Raw genomic sequence first — 27,268 nt, 5'->3', positions numbered from 1 at the left:
TACTATGGCATACTAAATATGTTATTTTTATTATAATACTGATTTCTATCCAATATTGGATAGAGTATTGCCTCAATGTATTTAATGGCTTTTAAAATTAAAAAAAGAAAACATCCAATTTTATACATTCTGTTTTGATAGAAATCACTGTTAAGGAATATCCACCAGTTAGGCTTTTCAAGCATGTCTGATCATAAGAAACTTGTTAAGAATCCAGACTCCTGTGCCCTCCCACATAATATTGTATCAGACTTCTAGAGGTGCTTCATAACTTTGCTCTTTTTTTACAACTCCAGTTAATTCTTTTTATCAAGGAAGTGTGGAAATAGTGTTGAAGGTAATATTTGCAGTGGGAAAGAAAAAAAGTAAGTGTATGAATTAGTTGTGCAGAAGCTCAATTTGGAAGGATATTTACTGCCTTCTGTAGAATGCTGAGACCCAGGGATATCTTGGGATTCAAGGCCTGCAGACATCTAAATTCATCCTACTTATCTATCCATCCACATTTCTCATGATCTCTGTCTTACACTTTTTAACTGAGCATCAGGAGGTAACCTGTAGTTCCCCATGCATATAGTATGGTGATTTTCATTCCCATGTCCTTATCAAGTTATCTCCTTGATTCAATACTTTTCTTCATTACCTCCTTTAGTCCCCTCATCTCACCATTTTTTTTGGCCTGGTTAATTCTATTCATTAAAACTCCTTTCATATGTATCCTTGTTCCTTATTCTGTCTTCCTTCATACCCTCCCCATAAACTACTTCTCAACATCTGAGCCTAAGCATTATTCAACCAGAGCTTACCTCACATAATTGTGGCTTTAATGTGCCCTTATCCCTCACTCGTTGAAGATATTCTGAAGGCACTTAGCAGGACTATTTTATTTCACTTGCCTGGCAACTTAATCTGGCACATAGTAGGTGCCTAATACATGATAGTGTATGAAAGGATGAAAGGATGGATGGGTAGCTAAATAAATGGTTGAATGAGCAGAACATTTTTATTCCACAGAGTGGGAATTAGGATAAAATGTACAAGAATAGAGTCTAGACTTGAGTGAGTTCTAGAGCAGTACACACACAGGATTTTTAGTAAGTCAGGCTGGGTACAATCAGGGAAGCACCAGAGAATCCTATTCCTAAAGGCAAGAAAACAAGTGTTTGAAGGTCAAGTGCTTGCTATCTTCCAAATATCTATTGGAAGCTCAAGGGAGAAGATCGTGATTCTGAGATTGAGTTGTGTGTGTGTGTGTGTGTGTGTGTGTGTGTGTGTTTGTGCATGCACGTGTGTATGTATTTTATAGCCTCTACTGCTGAACCAAACTGGAGCAGAATGAGGTTTCAGTTCCAGAATGAGGCTTCAGTGTAGCCACGGGCCACACCTGGAAGATCCTGAAAAGCCCATACTGATTAGTTTCAGTGCAGTCGAGTCTTGTTCTTTTATTTAGAGGACAGGAGTCTTGGAAAGTAGGGTGTAATTTGCCTCCCATTTGAGGAACTGGATAAAATCTAGATGTACGGTCTCAAAAACAAATTAAGTTATAAATTTATCAGGCATAGCCTTGGTTCAGTATTCTCAAGAATAGAGAAGAATGAGGTGGGTCAGAGGGTTAAGTTCTTCTCACATAGGCTATGAGTGATATCACAGCTTGTGTCCTCTTGATTTGTAATGGAAATTAGACCCAGTAAGGGGCATCTTACCTTTTAAGCCATGACATTTTTTAAATTATACATTCTAAGCAGGCTGGATAATATTTTAAACAAAACACCATTGAAAATCCAGTTCATCAGAGTCACTGCACATACTCAATTGCTGATTTTTATATTGTAGTATTTTTGGCTCTAAAATCATGATGAAATAACACCAAAAGCAAATGGGCCATATTATGCACAAATTGTTTGCTAAATCTAAATTGCTAAATTGAAGCTTTTTCCAGCTGTGTCAGAACAAAAATATATTCAGCTACAAATATATGGAATTGGGATATTTTGAAGATGGAAAAATATGCTAGGGTTCCATTATAAAACTGATAGAAAAAAGATATCCTTCCTTTAAATTCTGTTTTTTACACAGAGGAAATTTATATTTCTGAAAAAATCCTTTCCACATTAACATTTCCTAGGACATGTGTCCCATTTGGTCTATAAACTGCAAAAATGGAATTATGAAAGAATAAATCTGCTCATTTCATAAGAAGGGTTGGATGGCTTCATTGTAAAATTAAAACTGGTTGTCTATAACACAAAGTACCTTAGGGTTCTATGGGATGCACAATGACTCAAAAATTAGAAATTATTACCTAGATTCTTAAGGTTCATGTGAAGGTTACTTTGCAAATTTACTTTAGAATGATGGTACCATAAAAGCTAAAAACAAGTAAAAAACTTTAATCCTGTGTTTCAAATTTAAGTGCCTAGAAAATAAATAATACAACAGAGTGTTTTCAGACTCTTTATGAAGGAGTCCCACTATTGCTTTGGTTCAGTCAATTTGTAGGTTATAAGAATAAGTAGCCCATTCCCATCTATACTAAATATATGTATTTAATTTTAAAGAGAAGTTCAAAAATCAAATTTTCAGTGGATTTTCCCCAGTTTCAAATAGCTATGTGTACCAAACAGTTGTCACCTGTGAACCACATTTGGCTTTTGAGTCACCTATTTGCCATACATGTTTTAGAAAATGACACTTTTGCAGGTGGTAACTTAGCTAAACCACCCCAGGCAGAGCTTTCTCTTTTGCCTCTGAACTTCTAGCCCCTTCCTCTAGGCCCACTTAAGCTCCCCTTGGTCACCCCCACCTCAACATCTTGATAAGTTCAGAGGAAGTTTTGATTCTTCTAGTAATAATTTCCCCTTCTAAAGTTTGAGTACTCTCTGCCTCTGCATTCCTCCAGAACATTTCTTTGGTCCCATCTACTTGGTAGGAATTATATACCACTTCTTGATGTCTATCATAGAACTATTGTGTGCTATCCATTAATTTATACTTTTTTAACTTGAGATAAAATTCACCATTTTACCATTTAAAATATACAATCCAGTGGCTTTTAGGACAATTACAATGTTGTAAAATATTACCACTATCTGTTCCAGAATATTGACATTACCCCAAAGGAAAATCTTTCTCTATCAAGGAGTTACTGTCCATTTCCACCTCCTTCCAGCCCCTGACAACCATTAAACAGTCATTCCCTTGTACCTCTGGCAAATGCTAGCCTGCTTTCTGTTTCTCTGGATTTGTCTATTGTGGACATATTATATAAATGGAATTATGGAACATGTGGCCTTTGTTTCTGCATTCCTTCACCTAGCTTAATGCTTTCAATATCCATCTATGTTGTGGTCTATGTCATTATTCCATTCCTTTTTATGGCTGAGTAAAAGTCTATTGTATGGATAAACCCATTTTGTTTATCTTTCCATTAGCTGAGGGACATTCAAGTTGATGCCTTCTTTTGGGTTATTTTGAATAGTGTTACTTTGAACATTTGTATGTTCAAATGTTTTTGCTGGAACATCAATTTTTATTTCTTTTGGATGTACATCTAGGAGTGTAATTGCTAAGTTTTATGGTAACACTGTTTTAACTTTTGAAGAATGGTTAAATCTCTTCCACAGTGGCAGGGCCATTTTCTGTTCTTATCAGCAAATGTTTAAGAGTTCCAATTTCTCCACATGCTTACCAACACTTATTTTCTGTTTTGTTTTTGTTTTTGTATTTGTATTTTTATTATAGCCATTTAGTAAGTATGAAGTGATATCTTGTTGTGGTTTTAATTTGCATTTCTCTAGTGACTGATTATATTAAGCATCTTTTTCAAGAGCTTATTGGACACTCAAGTGCATCTTTTATGGGAAGGTGCCTATCCAAGTCTTTTGCCAATTTTTTTTAATTTTATTTTTTTAATTTATTTGACAGACAGAGATAACAAGTAGGCAGAGAGGCAGGCAGAGAGAGGAGGTGAAGCAGGCTCCCTGCCGAGCAGAGAGCTCGATGTGGGACTCGATACCAGGACCCTGAGATGATGACCTGAGCCGAAGGCAGAGGCTTAACCCACTGAGCCATCCAGGCGCCCGTCTTTTGCCAATTTTTAATCAGATTGTTTGCCTTTTGTTGCTGAGTTTTAAGTGCACTTATATATTCTAGATAGACCCATATGGGTGTTGGATTTTGTTACATGCTTTTGTTGTATCAATTGACATAATCACGTGGCTTTTGTTTTTCATTCTTTTAATATAGTGTATCATTAATTGATTTTATATATTGACTCACCCTCAAAATCCTTGGACAAATTATCCTGGGGAATCTTTCCATGTTCACTACAGATAAATGTGTATTCTATGGTTGGTGGTGAAGTATTCTATATATGTCTGTTGAGTCTAATTGGGTCATAATGTACTACTCTATTTCTTTGTTGATTTCTTGTTTAGTTGTTTAGTTTGATTTCTTGTTTAGTTCTATTATTGAAAGTAAGGTATTGAAGTCTAAAACTATTATTTTAGAACTATTTCTTCATTTCTGTCAGTTTTTGCTTTATATATTTTGAAGCCCTGTTGTTGTATATATGTTTGTAATTGTTAAAGATTCTTAAAAACAGATAGTTTTACCAATATGAAATATGTAATATATAGTCCTTTTCCTCTTGGAACAATTTTTGCATTAAAGTTATTTTATCTCATATCAGTAGAGCCACCAACTTTTTGGTCTCCATTTGCAACAGATCTCTTTTTTCTATCTTTCCACTTTCAACATATTTTTCTCTTTGGATTTAAAGTTAGCCTGGTGCTGGGTATTAAGGAGGGCACATGGTACGTGGAGCACTGAGTGGGGTGCATAAACAATGAATCTTGGAACACTGAAAAAAATAAATTAAAAAAATTAAAATAAATAAAGTTAGTTTCTAATAGATAACAAATAATTAGATCATTTTTAAAAATCTATGCTGCCAATCTTTGACATATAATTGGAAAACTTAATCCACGTATATATTTAATTTAAATAATGATAAGACAGACTTACTTTTGTCATTTTAATTTTTTACTATTTCTTTTTTTCATATCTTTTATTTCTCAGCTCCTCCATTACTACTTCCTGTTGTTTTTATTTGATTTTTCTCTATAATACTATTTTGGTTCCCTTCTAATTTCTTTAAATGTGTATTCTTTAGTTATTTTCTTAGTGGTTACCTTGGGAATTGCAATTAACATCTTAATTGATAACAGTCTAGTACCAGTTAATGCCAACTTAATTTCAATAGTATATAAATTTGCTTCTAGGTAACTAACTATTATCGTCACAACTTATATCTTCACACGTGTGTTCACTAAAATAGATTAACAATCATTTTTATGCATTTTTTTAAAGTACATGGGATAAAAAGAGGAGTTACAAATGGAATAATTCATGGGAATAATAGGCACAGCATAAAGAATATAGTCTGTGATACTGTAATAGCATTGAATGGTAACAGATGGTTAGTTATACTAGTGATAAGCATAGCCTAACATACAAACTTGTCAAATCATTGTGCTGTACACCTAAAACTAATATAACATCATGTGTCAAGTATACTTAAATTTATATATTTAAAAATTACAAATTAATAAATTAGTAAAAATGAAGAAAAAATTTGCTAAATAAAAGAAAAAGTGTAGTTACAAATTACCAATACAATCATACTGGCTTATGTATTTATCTATGTAGTTACTTTCACCAGTATGTTTATTTCTTTCTATGGTTTTGAGTTACTTCATCCTTTTACTTAATCCTAAGGACTCCCTGTAACATTTCATATAGGATATTTCTGCTACTGCTGAACTCTAGTTTTTGTCTATATAGGAATGTCATCATTTTTGAAAGATAGTTTGCCAGATAAAGAATTTTGGCTGACATATTTTCTTTTTCTTTCAGCATTTTATTAAATATCTCTTCCTACTGCCCTCTGGCCTCTATACGTCTGATGAGAAATTGGCTGTTAATATTATTAAGGATCCTTTGTATGAGACAATCTACTTTAGCCTTGCTACTTTCATAATTTTTCCTTTGTCTTTCAACAGTTTTCAAGAAGCCTTAGTGTGGTCTGTTTGAATTTACACAAGTTTGGTTTGTTGAGCTTCTTGATGTGTAGCTTCAGTCTGCAAATTTGAGAACTGTTTAGACCTGAGTTTTTCAAATTTTATTTTGGCCACTTTCTCCTTCTCCGCACTTCCTGGATTCCATTATGTGTATGTTGGTATGCTTGATGGTGTTCCAAAAGTCTCATTTTTCTTTACTGTTTTTCTTTATTTTTTTCTTTCTGCTTTTCACATTGGGTACTCTCAAATGGCATATCTTCAAAATCACAGATTTCTTATCTCCTTATCTTTTCAGATTGACTCTGCATTAGGACACTCTAATGCTTGCCAGGTAATTTATAGCTCTGCTGTAGCCTTCACTTCCTGCCCACACAGAGTCTGAATTTCAGCTGTAGGTGAGGTTCTTCTTCTGAGGTGTTTTTTGAACATGCACTCAGACTTAGTTATTTTCATGATCTTCTAAGTGCCCCAGAATATGTGGGAGGTTTACAAAGCTTTTCCTCCCTATGTTTCTCCTTCTCCAGCCTCTTAATTCACAAGTTTCCTATCTATTGTTTGTCTCAAATATTATACCTTGATAGAAGTGTCCATCGTATCCATGGCTAATAGTTTTAGCTTTAAATGCTTTCAACAAACAGTGCTAGAGATGCTGTCACAATCTTGTGGAAACTGTGAGAGAGATGAAATACATCAAGCACCTGAGATAATACTTCCGAGACCCACCAGACAAGCCAAAACACACAGCCACAATTCTTTAAGAACAAGGTCTGTATTGATCCCTTTGGTACCAATAACCTGCAGCAGTAATACAGGTTGCCATCTCAAGGCTGCTGCTAAACCAGATTGTGCAGATGGCAGCCCCATAAGTTAAAATGCCCCAGAGCTCTCGTACCAAATCCAGCAGTTTTTCTCTTCATTAAATATTCCCAATTGTTGTGTTTTATTTGATTCCAGAACTCCCCCAAAAAAGTTAATTCTGACAGTTTTTGCCAGAGTATTTCTTGCTTTTGCAAAGTGACAAAGTTTTGAAATTTCTACTCTATTTTTCTGATGTCACTCTACCTTACTTTTTATTATTGATCTTAAATTATAAATGGAATGGATACTTCTTATGGTCTAGACTTTTATTTTATACTACTTTTCATGATTTTACACTGTAAAGTTTAGAACTTTATTTGTAATAAATATTGAAAAATAATATTGAATCTTGACTATAAAATAATTTCCTTTATATTCTTAAATAAATTTATTATGATAGCATTAATTTTCCTTTGCTCTACTGTTAGTGAAGATAAAGAAAATACACTCATTATATTTTTCATATTATCTTTCTAGTGTACACTGAGTACACTTTAATTTAATTTTCCCATAATCTTATCAACTCTAAAATAAACAATTTTTCGGCTCTTCCTCATTGGTTTTATTTTATATCTTAAATTATCCAGATAAGGACTGGAAAATAAAGACCTATCTCATTTGGCTAAGTTAGCAGTCTTCAATTCACTTGGGAGTTGAGCAATCATTTCGCAATGAACTTTAGTTTAGAATTTTTTAATTGAGTGTGATAACGTAAAATAGTAACAAGAATATTACCCTTGGGAATGACGTTTCTTCCATTGTACTAGTAGCTGACCTTAGATATTTATGGTTTATGTATTTGGGTTAAGGTCATCCCTAGCACCAGTGAAGACAGATCCAGAGTGAAGACTGACAAATTTAAAAATGATACATTTTGAAAGACAATTTCCCTATTTTTATATCCACTAACAAACATCTGTAGAGATATAGAGAGTGGTATTATTGAATGCTCTATATTTATTTTCATGGCAATATTTCCAGAGTACTTTTTACGTACTAAGTAAATTTCCAGAAGCTTTTTAGTAATTATTCACTAGCAAATAAATGTTAACATAAATTAGGTCTAGTGTTCTCATTTTAGTCAAGGAAATGAAGCATCAGAGATGCTGAGGGACCTGTGCAGTGTGTAGTAGCCATAGGGTAAAACACTGTAATCACCCTTTAAGAGATCTTGCCTCAAATGATCATCTCTGATTGCAGTGTAGCTGAGGATATGTTTTCCTCAGAAAACTTCAATCAATGTCCAAGGATAGTAGAACAGGATGCTTTTATTTCTGCTGAAGGCAGGATTTCTCTCCTGACAATCTTTACCTTAGAGATCACCATTGGGCTTCAGACTTTCTCAGACCTACACCACATTCATCCCAAATAATTTGTACTAAAATTATTTTAGTACTTTATTTGTTATAGTATTTGTACTAAAATTCTACTACAAATTCTGTTTTGGCATTTTCTTTCCAAAGAATCCAAACTGACACAAGGAGGAAGAATGATACATTGGAAGAAACCAAAAGTTATTTATTTATTTATTTATTTATTTATTTAGGGTGGTTGTTTTGGTAGATGTTGTTATGGTATGCCTGGATTTTCATTCTCTCTCTTAGCAGTTCAGTCCTTTTATATAACAATACTGTTTTTATAGAATGAAGACAATCATGTCTATCTTGTAGAATTGTTGGACATCTCTTTTTATTATTATTTTAAGCAAATAATAGTATTATATAGTAAATATTAGGAGATATATGCAAATAATAATAGATCACATATTAAGTATTGATTCTAGTTAGAAAAATCAAACAGTCCCCAAACTGTGACCTTTCCACACTGCATGACTTTCTGGCATCATTCTAATTGATAACACAGTCTTTTGATTTCTTAACATTTAGTTGTTTTTTCAAATAAGGCATTGAGCTGATAGTGTCACTAAATGTTTGGATTGGTAACATACTATAGTGATATACAGTTGTCTGTATAATAATTGGTAATACCTGCCAACAATCTGTGTAGCTCTGTATGTCTATAAATGGCACCCGCATACATTCTCTACTCAGATAATTTCTAAAGGGTTTAGTTAAATAAGCCACATGATATTTTTAAAAGATTTATTTATTTATTTGAGAAAGATTCAGGGGAAGAGCATAGGGATAGAATCTTCACGCAGGCTCCCTGCTGAGTGTGGAGCTCAGTGCAGGGTGCCATTCTAAGACCCATGAGATTCTGATCTGAGCTGAAACCAAGACTCCAATACTCAATCAACTGAGCTACCAAGGAGTCCTGGGGCCACACAATTTAAGAATAAAATACTTAGACCTAGGGTGAGAAAGTCTGCTTTCAAGTTTGATTCATCTCACCAATGATTTGGGGCAATCATTAACTCACACATCACTCTAGTTTCCTTTTATTTTATTTTTTCCTAGTATCCTTCTTTACACAATGAAGGAAATAGGGCAATTTATTCTTAAGTCCCATTAAGCTATGAAATCTAAAAACTGACCATAATCAGTTCTCTAGAATTTGTACTTTAAGACTGCAAGCTATATCATAATATTCCTAGATTTTCATTTTTGAAAATAATTGGTTTTAGAAAGTAAATTGAGGGTAGATTTTTAAGAAAATAAGAACATAGTCAAATAGATGGTCATTTAGTAATAGTTTAGTAAATTAAATAAGAAAGTTAATTGTTAAACTTTATAATTTGATCCTATTTATTTATAAAAGATTGCTAAAATAGTAATAAATATTAGAATTAATAGAATTTTAATAAAATTCACCAGAAAACATATATTCTAAGGAAAAACTTTTCTATAGCCCCTTTCTGAAAGAAAAAATTAGGGAGAACATGCACAAATTTACCATGCTAAAGATGTTGAAACAAAGAGATTACAATAAGGATGATGTTTCCATCCTGCCTCTAAGATAGAAGCTGTGCTGGAGTTTTTATGCTATGTAGTTTGCATTATCATAAAGAGTATGTGTAATGTTCATGTGTGATAATGTCATCCAAAACAATATAGTTTTGGGCTCTTATCCAAACTGAGGAAATCACATTTGGCTTCTGGATCAATGTCATGTTTGACATTAAAAGCCCAGAGTTAACATCGATAGATAAGAGTAGGTCACTGGTAATTAAGGATGGAAATGCCACCCATCTACAACAATTGAAACCTCACTTCAAATTATCTGAATTCAATTAGAAAAGCCGGAGGAGGTAGATATAAAAACAGTTGCCTAAAGACAATTTAAAATGGTATGGTTCAATTCAATACTGTGGTTAGTCATTTAGTGTCTATTGCGAACCAGCGGCATTGTGCCAAGGTCTGCAGAGCCAAAGATGAATAAAATATGGCCCCTCCCATCAAGGAAGAATGACTTATTAGAAGACATGAAGCTTAGTCGAGGAATACTGAAGGTCAATTGATGCAAGTTTCTATATCTTACTGCATAAATAGGACAAAGAAAGAATATTTAATTTGAGCAAAAATACTAAATGCCCAGAAAGATAGGTAGAAAGACAGAAATAACAACATATCAATAATAACATATTAGACAAATGCAACTAAATCTGCTCATCTAAGAGTTTATTTTGTGTGGCAATGATGGTTTTGCATCTTGGTTGGCACTTACAAATTTCACAGCACCAAAACTGAATCATCTTAGGATGAAAGAAGCAGTAATAAAAACAGATTCTTCCTGCCAATGTCTCTTTCTATTTCTCAATCTCTATTTCTCCTTCTATTGTGCACACACACACGTGTGTGTGCATGTGCGTGCATCCACTGCCTAAGTGGCACTGATACTTGATGACTTATTGTGGTGGTAAAAATCAATGCAGAGCTATATTTGGAGAATCACTATTTCCAATGAGAGTGCTGGTCAAATAGAATACTATTCTAGCCAATACTTTTAAAATATCTGGGGTAATGGGGAAGCTTCTACCCTAGAATAAAATGAGAATAAAGAATAGCCAAGTAATGATATATTATATATTGGTTAATTGAATTTAAATTAAAAAAGAAAAATAGCCAAACGTATTAGATTCTCAAATTGTGGATTTTACTTATACATCATGGCATACATTTTGGATAATAAGAATAAACTTCTCCATCTTCCTTCATAAATCCTATTGGTTTTAAGACAACACAGTGACAGAAATATGACACTGATGAATGCTATTTAAATACAAATGTCTCTTAGTGCTTAGGAACAAGGAAGTAATGTTTAAGACATGTAAAAAGTCTTTAGGTATATGCCAAGGGTGCAGAGATCTGGTATGTTGTGTTTTCCTGCCTATGAGTTAAAGGCAGGTGTTCCTTCCAGGTGGTGTAGTTGGTTTTCTGGGAAGGGAAGGATACAGCTTGTTAATGCTAGTAATCACTAAAAGCTGCCAAGTGCTCACTATGTGCCAGGCACTGCATTGGGTATTTTGCTTTGCCTTATCTTTTTGCCTTTAATTCTCATAAGAGCACAGTGAAGTAAATACTGTTATTATTTCTGGTGTACAAGCAAGGCAGCTGAGACTGTCAACCCATTTTCGGATTATTCTGACTCCGTAACTTGCCTCTCTGGTTAGGGTGCTAAAATATATACAATGAATTCTTATAAATTTGCTTCACTTGTTTGAAAATGCTGCTTTCAAGGTTCACACATATATCTATTTTGTTGCTTTACTCAGGGGCCATGTTACAGGAAGGATATGTTTTCCAAACAGAATGGCCTTTTTGTTCTGCACCAATCATTTTCTATAACCTGTGGTAATTTGCTGCCAATAAGTCTACATACTTTTATATTTCTTTTTACCTATTTTAAAATATCATCTGTTGTTGTTACTCTAAATAATTTCTGCTTTAGTATGGCACGATTGCACATGGATTCCTAGATAAGTACACCATTTAAATATTGTTCCCTATTTTTCTCATCCTTTGTAGACAACTTTTCTAAAGGTAAAATTTAAAAGCACTGATCAACCCAAATTAAAAATATTTGAAAGGCAGATAATAATGATGCTGCTAAATGCTAACTGTTACGCAGTTATTTTGTGCTACTGTACTAAATCCCACCTGCAAAGACTGGGAAACAATTATTTAATGCAGAACATTTAAATCAAATGTTTGAATCTGGATGAGGATAAAGAGAAATTCTGAATGTGTTTCCCACATAGATCTCCATGCCATTACAATATGCTGGATGCTTTCCAATCCAGCCATTAGACCGTGAGTCTCTTTATGTCTGTGTAAAGATCTCTATGAGTACCTAAAAAATAAATATGTTCTTGCTAGCATTCTGGGCCTGCTGCTTACCCACAACTTCATGGCTTGTATGCTCTTGAGCAAATAATTTAAGGTGTTTGTATCCCAGTTTCTTTATCTATAAAGTAAGAGGCTGTGTCCGATGACCCATGAGATCCATGCCAGAACTAAAATGTATTGATTCTGTAGCCAAGAGTGATGGCTTATGGAACTACTGTGTAGTTTAAACCAACTGCTATTAAATTGCAAGTATTCGGGGCCCCTGGGTGGCTCAGTGGATTAAGCCGCTGCCTTCGGCTCAGGTCATGATCTCAGGGTCCTGGGATCGGGTCCCGCATCGAGCTCTCTGCTCAGCAGGGAGCTTGCTTCCCTCTCTCTCTCTCTCTGGCTGCCTCTCTGTCTACTTGTGATTTCTCTCTGTCAAATAAATAAATCTTTAAAAAAATAATAATAAATTGCAAGTATTCATTTATTTTTCCATTTTCTATAAAAATACTTTCACAATATTAGAGAAATCACTGTCATCTCTATTAATAGTAAATACTAAATTCCCACCTGCCCTGAATTCTTAGGTAGCCATTTTTTTTTATATACTTTGCAATTTTGAGTACACATTTTTTGCCAGAGAACAAAGGTTTGTGATTAATCAATTGTGATCATAAGATACAATTCAAGAAAATGAGATGCCAACACATTGAGGTTGCAGAGCAGAGGAGTAGAGTTTTTGATGGCAATGTTGAGCAATGAAAGCACGACAAGTAACTTCCTTCCTCTGGATCTTCTGTTATGTTGGAAAAATATATCCCATTTTGTTTGCATATGGTTGCTTCAGTTTTCCATTATTTGAAGCTAAATTCACTTCTAAGTAGTCAAAACTTAAAGCTACCCACATGTTAGAATAAAGTGAAGTTTAAAAACGATCAAATCTAACTGCTAATCAACACTAGGACATAGTGTTATTATGTCTACCTCTTAATATTTTCTTGTGATTGATGAGATAGGTGTTTTTATAATATCCTTAAGTTCCATGCACTTATTTTTATTATTTTTGTTTTTCATTTAGTGATAGTAAGTATAATGGGTAAATTTTTGCAGTTAGAATTTAATGGTAATCCTTTTCCATTGGCAAGGCTGTGATATTTGGTATTTATTTTCAAGCCCTTCCAGGAATTTTTTTCTTTGTGTAGATGATGACAAATAATAATTCAAAATCAGTTATTTGGTAAGAGCATTTCCAAGAGTAAAATATTTCAAGAATATTATACTCCTGGATTATCAAATCAAGGTGTTGAAAGTGCTTCAAACGAAACAGAAGCATAGTATACTGACAGTTTCCAAGTCCTGTGTTGAATCCTAGAGGATAAAAATAAGCCTATTTTTATATAAGGATAATAATATTTGATCTTATTCCTATCTAGTCCTTTGAGAATAATATATGAGTTACCTGGGATACTTCTGAGATACCAGGTGCATTACTTAGCATTTAAGACAAAACCAAATCCAATGACTAACTTGGTCAGAATGCTAGAATGGGCTTCTATACACCTTTAGCTTATCATAATGTTTTCATAGGAAACACCTTCTTTTAGAAATAATTATTTTACAATTTGTACGCATATTTGAAACCAGGTCAAGAATATAAAGGGCCCTTCAAAATGCATTCAAGGCCAACCTCATGCATTGCTTAACTATATATCTGGTGACAGAAAACTCCCTACTTCTTACATAGACCCATTCTATTTTCTTGCACAAGTCCAACTGATGGAAAGTGATCATTTTGATATGACATCTACCTCCTAATTATGATCATTGGTACTGTCATTCAATCTCTATTTCAACATTTTGTTTACACAGTATCTTGGTACTTCATTGAGACAAAATATATTACATAAGTATTACATTTCAAAAATGTTAAGAGTCTAATCTCTTTCAGAAAGTATGAATACGGTTAGTCTGCCATTACTTGAACCAAGTAAACACATGCTGTCTTCTGGTGATTGTTTTTCATTTTTTCTATACTCATAAATCATCCTTTTAAGTTGTCTGCCTAGTTTCTTACTGGAGCTCAATGTCAAACAAGTACATGTCAAGTTTACAGAATACTCTGGAACATATTGTATAGTTATCAAGTCTATAAGTTCCACAAAAACCTGTGGATATATAAAAAATAGAAATAAGAGTATTATTTACAAAGTGCATGACTTATGGCTTCAAAAACAGCTTACAGTATGGATTTACCATTTTTTTTAAATTTAGTAAAAGAAAGACTATCTCTTTAGTTAGCTGAAGAATATTTCAGAATTACTAAGAAATAAATAATACTTTATATTTATATATTTATATATGTAAATAAAATAGAGCTTACATTTTTATACAATATTAAAATCAGTTCTATATAATTGATTCTCACAGAATACTTTTATTGATTTTTGCCAATCTAGTGTATCCACAGGCAATAGTTGCAACTGTTGAAAGAATATAATCTCAACATGAATGTTACAAGATATTTTCATTTACATGAAAAAGCAAGATGAAAATGAAACAAATATGCATGTCAGGACTTCACTCATTCATCAATGGTATGAGAGATGTCTTTACTGATTTGAATAATAGTGAAAGTGCATCTCCTCAATTTTTTTTGTTCTAGTCACAATAGAATGTCAACAGTCAGCAAACGCTTTAAGTCCCTTTAGTTATCACTAACATTTTTCTCCATCATTTTCTGTTTTTATTTTTACTTTTTAAGATTTTATTCACTTGAGAGAGAAAGCTAGAGAGTACTAGCAGGGGGAGTGACAGAGAGAGATGGAGAAGCAGCCTTGCCACTGAGCAGGAACCCTACATGAAACTACACCTTAGGACCCTGAAATCATGACCTGAGCCAAAGACAGACACTAAACTGACTAAGCCACCAAGGTGCTCCACTCCATCATTTTCTTAAGTCTAGAATACAAAAATGTTAACTCAAACTTTAATTTGTAACTTTTACAGATTTTCATGCAGTTAATACTCTGACCCTGAACAGTATCATTCGAATATGAAATTGGGAAGAGATGTGTAGCACTTCACCATTATTTCTTTTTACTATATAGATATAATAGATGTAAATAACATCAAGAGAAAAATAAGCAGGAAACGATGAGTTTTGAGTAATTATTACCTTTATCTTCATTTTAAATAAAATTTATTGTGTTTATAAAATTTTAACTTCTTAAAGATTTTATTTATTTGTCAGAGAGAGAGAGAGAAAGCACACACAAGCACGGGGAGTGGCAGTGGAGGGAGAGGGAGGATCCCCATAGAGCAGGGAGCCTGATGGGGGCTCCATCCCAGGATCCTGGGATCATGACCTGAACTGAAGGCAGATACTTAACCGACTGAGCCACATAAAGCTTAATTTTTAATAATGGTTATGTTTAGCAAAGTGCTTGCTCTATTCCTGACAATTTATCAGTGTGGTCTTATAATCTACAAGTCAGTCACACACACTACAAGGTGAGCTTTAATAAGAGCATTCCAGCTAGATATTTTTTTTTATTTTGTCTATTCTCAAGAATGAACAGGAGCTTCTGGGAAGGAGTACAGTGTCCTGTTAGGAAGGTGAACTCTGAAGCTGGATGGTCTGCTCCCCCCATTTGGTGGTTATGTATACATGAACATGTTTCTTAGTCTCTTTTTGTTCCAGTTTCCTCAGCTGTAAAATAAATATAGTAGTAATAATATTAATTTCCATCTTCTGCATAAATGAGGTGATATATGTAAAATGCTTAGGGCAAAGTCTAAAATGTAGTAAATGCTCAATACACATTAGCTATATTATAACTGGATTTTAAGGTAAGTTATAATATGGTCAGATTTACAATTTAGGAGATCATTCTGTCTATTGTATGGAGTATGCAACTGTGTGAAAAAAGTACTTAAATACATGTTGTGTCTCCCTGGGAAGACACAAAATGATTGTTCTTGAATTCAATTTGTTAGAATGACAGACACAATTAGACAGATTTTGAGAGATGTCAAAGATAACTCCAGGGTTTTTGAATTAGGTAATTGGAAGATTTTCTCTTCACTGAAGAAGGAAATGATGGAAGAGAATCAGTTTTAGGCCAGGAGGGAGATCAGTAGTTTGGTTTTAGAATTTTAAGTCTGAGATACAATTAAGAGTTTTGGAGCTATGAAGCAGGTTGATGGGGATATTATAGATATATACACACATACACACACATATATATACACACACACACACATACATACATACATACATAGGAGTCTGGAGAAGTCTAGGCTATAGATACACATTTTTTATTATTGGTATAAAGATGGAGTTAAAACTGCAAGGTGGGTAATACCCCCAGTAGGTCAGAATATATGGCAGAAAGATGAGAAATCTGTCTGAAGAACATCTATGTTGAAAAGTTATATAGAAGAAGTGACACAGAAAAACAATTATTCAAGGCAGAATTCATTATCTATCCCTATTTCATTGATTAGAAAACTGAGAATCAGTTGTAGATTTTTTAGTAAATTTGAGGTCGCCCATTCAATAAACAATGCAGCTGATATTAAACTCAGTTTCTTCTTGCTCAAAGGCTCTTGGTTCATATGACATACTTACTGAATCTCTTGCTATTAACTCCAGCCTTTGGATTAAGTGAGATGTGTTTAGCACTCAGCATTTGGTAGATTCTTCCCCCATTGCCTTTCTGCACTGAAAGTTATCAATGTATACTACTATTTTATTTTTTATTATGCAATGAAAAAGAAAGAAACAGAAAGGAGGAGAAACAAAGAGGCAGAGAGAGAAGGAGAGAAAGCTAGAGAGAGATGGAAAACAAAAAGATCCTTTTCTTTTTCTACAGAAGCAATTTATTCATTTGTGTAGAAGAGTAATGTTCCTTTGAAAATCCCCAATGCTTTCTGAGGGACCATGTTTTGTTTTTGATAACTCAGAGGAAAGACAACCTGTTGATATACAGCGAATGGTACCAAATGAAGAAGGTAATAAAAGACACATTATCTGCCGAATATTCAAATACAAACTGACCTTAGTATATATGTTTCAAAGAGAAGCCAAAAAAAGGGAGATTAAGTTAGAACTGAGAGTCTGGAGAAGGTGGAGGGAGGTGTTCATTTACTCCTACTTATACTATGCATAGAAGTCTGTAATCAGAGCTTCACTTTCAAAGATGCTTGAACTCAAGCCAGAATCCAAAATGAAATTTTATAAAACCATGTCTAAGGAACCACAAAACATCCAATAATAGGTCAATAAAGTGTATATTTTTCAAGTACTGTGTGGGAGGTATGCATTACAAATCTTCTTAACTAAAGAATGGGAAAAGCAACTAAATGTTAAAGCTTCATTTCAAAATAGCTTACACAAAAGTGAGTAAACAAAGAACCCAGATGAATATAAAATGCTCAATTTTATAAGTGCTGCACAATTGAAAAAAGTATTAATTGCTCATTCTAACACAAAGGCCCCAAGAGCTCTTGTCCTTTTATGGTAGGGGGAAAAAAAACAAAAAACCAAAAACAAAAACCATTGATTGACCCCAGAATACTTTGTATTCAGCTCAAGAGATATCCATCCAGTGATGTTACTATTGTGATGAAACGCTGGGAGCATTTTTGTTTAGAACATAGGTGTGTTTCAGACAATGCTGAGAACTTGGAGTGAATAAAAAACAGATGAGTGATACATTGAACACCTGAGTCATGGCTATTCAGCATGTGTATGGGATTTGCCATTTGAGGATATTTAAATCTGTGTCAGTATATTCATAACTTGCCTGTTAATAGGTGAACAATATCTCTACTTTTTAAAGAAGGACTGTGTATTACCACATATTTCAAGTGAAGAAACTGAGGCAGTAAGTGAAATGGCAGTTTAAAATTCACCAGCAGAAGCACTCTCCCTTTAGCTGATGGTTCATTCACTTGAAGTGAATTACCTATTCTCCGGAGCCCCATGATGGTCTTCGCCAGGGTAATTTATTTCCAAGAAGGGAGTACTTTGCTTTTAAGAGGAAGCATTTTTACTTATTGTATTGTGGAATTGTGTCTGTTACTAATATAATAAGAAATATATATCCTGACTACACTAGCATGAAGTCAAATACTGTGTTCTGTTTTTCCTTACCAGATGTTTTATAGCATGTAAGTGTGTTAAAGAAGATTGATAAACCTAATAAACTTATATATAAACCTCTCAGTAAAGGATTATAGAGAGGAAATTCAACTTCACTTTGGAGTACTTTGTAGGGTTTTAAACATAGGTTTTACTCTACTTTAGCTTATTTCTATTTATAAGGAATTATTCTTATCCCATGTTTCGCAGCATTTATGTTTATGCTAAAAAAGAGAAATACAGACAACGCTTTTAGCCCAATTCACTCACTCACTCAGCTCTAATGAAAATATTTTGTGTCTCAGATAACTTACATCTTTAAAATGGAAGTATACTATAGTCAATAAGGTGCTAATCAGTTTTATTGAATCTGATTTAGTTCCTTGAGAAAAAGGATTTTTTAAATTTAATTTAATTTAAATATGTGTTATTAGAGAGAGAGGAGGCTTAAATAATTTTCTTATCTAGCTATGACATTTGTTTAGATGTTTAGAAACAAAGACATGACTTATAAGGTGAATATACAATAAAAGTAGTTATTTTCCAAATTTTAAAAAAGTACACATGGCTAATATATAAATAATATAGTAAAGAATCATAATAAATACCTTAACATCACTTAAATGTTGCCACAGTAAAAATCAACTCTAAGATTTTGATGACCGTTTCTAGAATTCTACCAATGACATACTTACATAAACTTAACAAAGTCGTACAGCACAGATTGCCTTGTATAAACCTTTTGTACATGTTTTTTAGTTTTCTGTCTATTCCTCATGATTTGTGGTAGTGCTTTATAGAGTCTTAATATCAATCCTTGTTGGATATATATTTAGATCATTTACATTTAATTTATTGATATATTTGGATTTGTATCTGAACTATTACTACGTGTTTCCTATTTTTTTGAACTTTTTTTTTTAAAGATTTTATTTATTTATTTGTCAAAGAGAGTGAGCACAGGCAGACAGAGAGGCAGGCAGAGGCAGAGGGAGAAGCAGGCTCCCTGCTGAGCAAGGAGTCTGACGTGGGACTCGATCCCAGGATGCTGGGATCATGACCTGAGTGAAGGCAGCTGCTTAACCAACTGAGCCACCCAGGCATCCCCCGTGTTTCCTATTTTTTAAGGAAAGTTTTCTTCCTTTTTTTTTTTTTTTAAAGATTTTATTTATTTATTTGACAGAGAGAGACACAGTGGGAGAGGGAACACAAGCAGGGGGGATAGGAGAGGGAGAAGCAGGCCTCCTGCTCAGCAGGGAACCCTGAAGCAGGGCTCCAATCCCAAGATCCTGGGATCACAACCAGAGCCAAAGGCAGACCTTAATGGACTGAGTCACCCAGGTGCCCCCACATTTTTGTATTTTTTCATAGTTTTCAATGAAACTAAGAGCCTCATATTCCTTTTTTTTCCTTTATTTGTGGGTATGTGTGTGTGTTCAACAAATGTTATTGCTTAACTTTTTCTCTACTAAGCTGTTAGTATAAAAGTCTTCATTATTCTTTTAGTTTACTGAAATATTTTATATTAAATATTTTTATTCAAGATATTACGACAGGCATACTTGACTTATTATAACCTAATATAAATGATGTTTTACCAACTCCATTTTCCCTCACTCCCTCTCTAGTGTTGTTATTGTCAGGAATTTTGGTTCTACATATATTTAAAATATTATAAAGTACACTTATTTATTTTATACAATCTTAATTTCTACTTTATACTGTCTTTATTATTCCTTTTCTACCTTTCTGTCTTTTCTTTTGGTATCATTTTCCATGTGACTAAATAATTTCTATTAGCATTTTTTTAAAAGATTCATTTATATATCTTAGAGTGGGAGGGAGGGAAAGAGAGAGAGAGAGAGAATCTCAAGCAGACTCCCAACTAAGTGTGGAGCTCAACCTCATGAACCTGGCTGAGCCAAAATCAAGAGTCAGATGTTTAACCAACTGATCCACCCAGGTGCACCTGCTCTTAGCATTTTGAAATACAGGTCTCTCAGTTTTTGTTGATTCAAAATATATTTAATTTGTCTTCATATTTCATAGAAAATCTTATAGTTTATGTGACTTTGAGGGAACATTTAGTTGCCTTCAGAACTTTAAAGATGCCACTATATTGTCTTCTGGCTTCTACATCTTTGTAAGATTTCAGCTATCAATTGGATTGTTACATTTTTTTAAATTAAATTAAATTAGATTAATTAATTAATTAATTATTTTTTAATGGACATATAATGTATTTTTATCTAGGGGTACAGGTCTGTGAATCTCCAGGTTTACACTCTTCACAGCACTCACCATAGCACATACCCTCCCCAATGTCCAAACCCCCTCCCCCTAGCAACCCTCAGTTTGTTTTGTGAGATTAAGAGTCACTTATGGTTTGTCTCCCTCCCAATCCCATCTTGTTTCATTCATTCTTCTCCTACCCCCTTAACTCCCCATGTTGCATCACCACTTCCTCATATCAGGGAGATCATATGATAGTTGTCTTTCTCTTATTGACTTATTTCGCTAAGCATGATACACTCTAGTTCCATCCACGTTGTCGCAAATGGCAAGATTTCATTTCTTTTGATGGCTGCATAGTATTCCATTGTATATAGATACCACATCTTCTTTATCCATTCATCTGTTGATGGACATCTAGGTTATTTCCATAGTTTGGCTATTGTAGACATTGTTGCTATAAAAACTCAGGTGCACGTGCCCCTTCGGATCACTACGTTTGTATCTTTAGGGTAAATACCCAGTAGTGCAATTGCTGGGTCATAGGGTAGTTCTATTTTCAACATTTTGAGGAACCTCCAAGCTGTTTTCCAGAGTGGTTGCACCAGCTTGCATTCCCTGCAACAGTGTGGGAGGGTTCCCGTTTCTCCACATCCTCGCCAGCAGCTGTCATTTCCTGACTTGTTAATTTTAGCCATTCTGACTGGTGTGAGATGATATCTCATTGTGGTTTTGATTTGTATTTCTGGAATGCCGAGTGATGTGGAGCACTTTTCTATGTGTCTGTTGGCCATCTGTATGTCTTTGCAGAAATATCTATTCATGTCTTCTGCCCATCTCTCGATTGGATTATTTGTTCTTTGGGTGTTGAGTTTGCTAAGTTCCTTATAGATTTTGGACACTAACCCTTTATCTGATATGTCGTTTGCAAATATCTTCTCCCATTCTGTCAGTTGCCTTTTGGTTTTGTTAACTCTTTCTTTTGCTGTGCAAAATCTTTTGATCTTTATGAAATCCCAATAGTTCATTTTTGTCCTTGTTTCCCTTGCCTTTGGCAATGTTCCTAGGAAGATATTGCTGCGGCTGAGGTCCAAGAGGTTGCTGCGTGTTCTCTCCTCAAGGATTTTGATGGATTCCTTTCTCACATTGAAGCCCTTTTCCCATTTTGAGTCTATTTTCATGTGTGGTATAAGGGAATGGTCCAATTTCATTTTTCTATATGTGGCTGTCCAATTTTCCCAACCCCATTTGTTGAAGAGACTGTCTTTTTTCCATTGGACATTCTTTCCTGCTTTGTCGAAGATTAGTTGACCATAGATTTGAGGGTCTATTTCTGGGCTCTCTATTCTGTTCCATTGATCTATGTGTCTGTTTTTGTACCAGTACCATGCTGTCTTGATGACGACAGCTTTGTAATAGAGCTTGAAGTCCGAAATTGTGATGCCACCAACTTTGGCTTTCTTTTTCAATATTACTTTGGCTATTCTAGGTCTTTTCTGGTTCCATATAAATTTTAGGGTTATTTGTTCCATTTCTTTGAAAAAAATGGATGGCATTTTGATAGGAATTTCATTAAATATGTAGATTGTTTTAGGTAGCATAGACATTTTCACAATATTTATTCTTCCAATCCAGGAGCATGGAACATTTTTCCATTTCTTTGTGTCTTCCTCAATTTCTTTCATGAGTACTTTATAGTTTTCTGAGTATAGATTCTGTGTCTCTTTGGTTAGGTTTATTCCTAGGTATCTTATAGTTTTGGGTGCAATTGTAAATGGGATTGACTCCTTAATTTCTCTTTCTTCTGTCTTGTTGTTGGTGTAGAGAAATGCAATTGATTTCTGTGCATTGATTTTACATTCTGATACTTTACTGAATTTCTGTACAAGTTCTAGCAGTTTTGCAGTGGAGTCTTTTGGTTTTCCACATATAGTATCATATCATCAGCGTAGAGTGATGGTTTGACTTCTTCTTTACTGATTTGGATGCCTTTAAGTTTCTTTTGTTGTCTGATTGCTGAGTCTAGGACTTCTAATACTATGTTGAATAGCAGTGGTGATAATGGACATCCCTGCCATGTTCCTGTCCTTAGCAGAGAAGCTTTCAGTTTTTTCTCCATTGAGAATGATGTTTGCAGTGGGTTTTTCATAAATGGCTTTGATAATATTGAGGTATGTGCCGTCTATCCCTTGTTTTTTCTTTTATTAATGTGTTGTATCACATTAATTGATTTGCGGTTGTTGAACCAACCTTGCAGCCCTGGGAAAAATCCCACTTGGTTGTGGTGAATAATCCTTTAAATGTACTGTTGAATCCTATTGGCTAGTATTTTGGTGAGAATTTTCACATCTGTTTTCATCAAGGATATTGGTCTGTAGTTCTCTTTTTTGATGGGATCCTTGTCTGGTTTTGGGATCAAGGTGATGCTGGCCTCATAAAATGAGTTTGGAAGTTTTCCTTCCATTTCTATTTTTTGGAACAGTTTCACGTGAATAGGAATTAGTTCTTCTTTAAAAGTTTGGTAGAATTCCCCTGGGAAGCCATCTGGCCCTGGGCTTTTGTTTGTTTGGAGATTTTTGATGACTGTTTCAATCTCCATACTGGTTATGGGTCTGTTCAGGTTTTCCTGGTTCAGTTGTGGTAGTTTATATGTCTCTAGAAATGCATCCATTTCTTCCAGATTGTCCAATTTTTTTTACATAGAGTTGCTCATAGTATGTTCTTATAATTGTTTGTATTTCTTTGGTGTTAGTTGTGATCTCTCCCCATTCATTCATGATTTTATTTATTTGGGTCCTTTCTCTTTTCTTTTTGATAAGTCTGTCCAGGGTTTTGTCGATCTTATTAATTCTTTCAAAGGATCAGCTCCTAGTTTTGTTGATTTGTTCTATTGTTTTTTGGTTTCTTATTCATTGATTTCTGCTCCGATCTTTATGATTTCTTTTCTCCTATTGGGTTTAGGGTTTCTTTGTTGTTCTTTCTCCAGCTCCTTTAGGTGTAGGGTTAGGTTGTGTACTTGAGACTTTTCTTGTTTCTTGAGAACGGCTTGTACCGCTATATGTTTTCCTCTCAGGTCTGCCTTTGCTATGTCCCACAGATTTTGAACCATTGTGTTTTCATCATTTGTTTCCATGAATCTTTTCAATTCTTCTTTAATTTCCTGGTTGACCCATTCATTCTTTAAAAGGATGCTTTTTAATCTCCATGTATTTGGGTTCTTTCCAAATTTCCTCTTGTGATTGAGTTCTAGCTTCAGAGCATTATGGTCTGAAAATATGCAGGGAATGATCCCAGTCTTTTGATACCAGTTGAGACCTGATTTAGGACCCAGGATGTGATCTATTCTGGAGAATGTTCCATGTTCACCAGAGAAAAATGTGTATTCAGTTGTTTTGAGTGAAATGTTTTGAATTTATCTGTGATGTCCATCTGTCCCAATGTGTCTTTTAAGGCCTTTATTTCCCTGTTGTTTTGCTTGGATAATCTGTCCACTTCAATGAGGGGAGTGTTAAAGTCCCCTACTATTAGTGTATTATTGTTGATGTGTTTCTTTGATTTTGTTATTAATTGGTTTATATAGTTGGCTGCTCCCATGTTAGGGACATAGATATTTAAAATTGTTAGATCTTCTTGTTGGAAAGATCCTTTGAGTATGATAGTGTGTCCTTTCTCATCTCTTATTATAGTCTTTTGCTTAAAATCTAATTGATCTGATATAAGAATTGCCACCCCTGCTTTCTTTTGATGTCCATTAGCATGGTAAATTGTTTTTCATCCCCTCACTTTAAATCTGGAGGTGTCTTTGGGTCTGAAATGAGTTTCTTGTAGGCAATGTATAGATGTGTTTTTTTTTTGTTTTGTTTTGTTTTGTTTTGTTTTGTTTTGTTTTTTTTATCCATTCTGATACCCTGTGTCTTTTGATTGTGGCATTTAGACCATTAACATTCAGGGTAACTATTGAGAGATATGAATTTAGTGCCATTGTATTGCCTGTAAGGTGACTGTTGCTGTATACTGTCTCTGTTCCTTTCTGATCTACTACTTGTAGGCTCTCTCTTTGCTTAGAGGACCCCTTTAAATACTTCCTTTAGAGCTGGTTTGGTGTTTGCAAATTATTTCAGTTTTTATTTGTCTTGGAAGCTTTTAAACTCTCCTTCTATTTTCAGTGATAGCCTAGCTGGATATAGTATTCTTGGCTGCATGTTTTTCTCGTTTAGTGCTCTGAATATATCAAGCCAGTTCTTTCTGACCTGCCAGGTCTCTGTCTGCCGCCAATCTAATATTCTTACCATTGTATGTTACAGACTTCTTTACCCGGGCTGCTTTCAGGATTTTCTCTTTGACACTAAGACTTGTAAATTTTAGTATTATGTGATGGGGTGTGGACCTATTCTGGTTGATTTTGAGGGGGGTTCTCTGCACCTCCTGGATTTTGATGCTTGTTCCCTTTGCTATATTAGGGAAATTCTCTCCAATAATTCTTTCCAATATACCTTCTGCTCCCCTCTCTCTTTCTTCTTCTTCTGGAATCCCAATTATTCTAATGTTGTTTAGTCTTATGGTATCACTTATCTCTCAAATTTTCCCCTCGTGGTTCAGTAGCTGTTTGTCCCTCTTTTGCTGAGCTTCTTTATTCTCTGTCATTTGTTCTTCTATATTGCTAATTCTTTCTTCTGCCTCATTTATCCTAGCAGTGAGAGCCTCCATTTTTTATTGCACCTCATTAATAGCTTTTTTGATTTCAACTTGGTTAGATTTTAGTTCTTTCATTTCTCCAGAAAGGGCTTTTATATCTCCCAAGAGGATTTCTCTAATATTTTCCATGCCTTTTTCGAGCCCAGCTAGAATTTTGAGAATCGTCATTCTGAACTCTAGATCTGACATATTACCAATGTCTGTATTGATTAGGTCCCTAGCCTTCAGTATTGCCTCTTGTTCTTTTTTTTGTGATGAATTTTTCTGCCTTGTCATTTTGTCCAGATAAGAGTATATGAAGGAGCAAGTAAAATACTAAAAGGGTGGCAAAGACCCCAGGAAAATACCCTTTAACCAAATCAGAAGAGACCCCAAATTGTTGGGGGAAGGAGAAAGGGAATAAAAAGAGGTTCAGAAAAAAAAAGAAACAATTACAAAAAGAAAACGAGTAAAGAAAAAATATAAAAAGAAAAAAATATATATTAGATAAACTAGTTACAAAACGTTAAAAAATAAAAGGGTAAAAGTTTAAAAAAATAGCAAAAGAAAAAATTGAAAAAAAATTAAATTAACTGCAAAACTAATAAATCATGGGGAGAAAGCCATGAGTTCACTGCTTTGCTTTTTCCTCCTCTGGAATTCCTCTGCCTTCCTTGGTAATGAAACCGCACTCCTTGGTAGGTGAACTTGGTCCTGGCTAGATTTCTTATTGATCTTCTGGGAGAGGGGCCTGTTGTAGTGATTCTCAAGTGTCTTTACTCCAGGCAGAATTGCACCACCCTTACCAGGGGCTGGGCTGAGTAATCCGCATGGGTTCGTTTTCGGGAGCTTTTGTTCCCTGAATGCTTTTTGTAGAGTTGTCAGAGGTCGGGAATGAAAATGGTGGCCTCCCAGTCTCCCGCCCTTAGGGGCTGAGAACTCCAGGTCCCACTCCTCAGTGCGCCCTCAGAGAATAGCGCCCAATAACTCCCGTCTCCCTGGCCTCTGGCCGAGCTCCGAGCTCACCTAGGCCACAACTGGTTCAAGGCAACCCCGAGATGAGAGCTCACTCCTCAGCTGTGTCTCTGTAGCTGGCTTCCCCGTTCTAATACCCGCAAGCTCTGCGACACTCAGACACCCCACCCATCCTTCTGTGACCCTGCGGGACCTGAGGCCACGGTGACCCTGCATGGGCTTCACCCTGGTTTAGCTCTGGAGTGATGTCCCTTAGCAGAACAGACTTTTAAAAGTCCTGATTTTGTGCTTCATTGCTCTGCTGCTTGCTGGGAGCCGGCCCCTCCCCCCATGGTCTATCTTCCCGTTGCTTTGGATTCACTTCTCCGCCAGTCCTACCTTTCAGAAAGTGGTTGATGTTCTGTTTCTAGAATTGCTGTTCTTCTTCTCTTTGATCTCCTGTTGGATTTGTTGGTGTTTTCAATTTTTAGATTATCTAGCTGATCTCCTGCTACCTGATGTAGCCTCAGCCTGCTACTTCTCTGCCATCTTGACTCCTCCCACTGGATTGTTACTCTTTTGAACATTATGTCTATTTTACCTTTTATTACTTTTAAAGTGGCCTCTATCTCTCTTTTTAAAAAAAAAATTATTATTTTGACTATGATGTGTCTAAGTGTATTACTTGATTTTCTTTGATTAGTATATATCTTACTGGGTGTATATAAGGATTTTTGGTTCTGTGATTTCATATCATTAGTATTTTTTAAATTAATTATGTCTTCAAGTATTCTTATTGCCCAATTCTCTCTCTTCAACTAGAACTATGATTAGAGGTGGTACAACTCTTTAATATTCCACTGGTCTCTTTTCTGTATTTTCCTTTTACTCCTCTTGGTGTCAGTTTGAATATTTTCTTTTGACCAGTTCACTAATGTTCTTTTTCTTATAGTAGTTTTCTATTAAAATAATCTAGTCATTTTTCTATTTCATATATTATATTTTCATTTCTGTAATTTCTATTTCCTTGTATTTTTAAGTTTCTAATTCTCTTATAAATTTCTTAGCATTTTATTCTGTTTTGTTCATTTTAT

This window comes from Mustela nivalis (genome assembly GCF_964662115.1).
Source record: "Mustela nivalis genome assembly, chromosome: 5".
Classification (NCBI taxonomy): Eukaryota; Metazoa; Chordata; class Mammalia; order Carnivora; family Mustelidae; genus Mustela; species Mustela nivalis.
The sequence above is the reverse complement of the archived record's forward strand: the minus strand, read 5'-3'. Positions refer to the sequence as shown.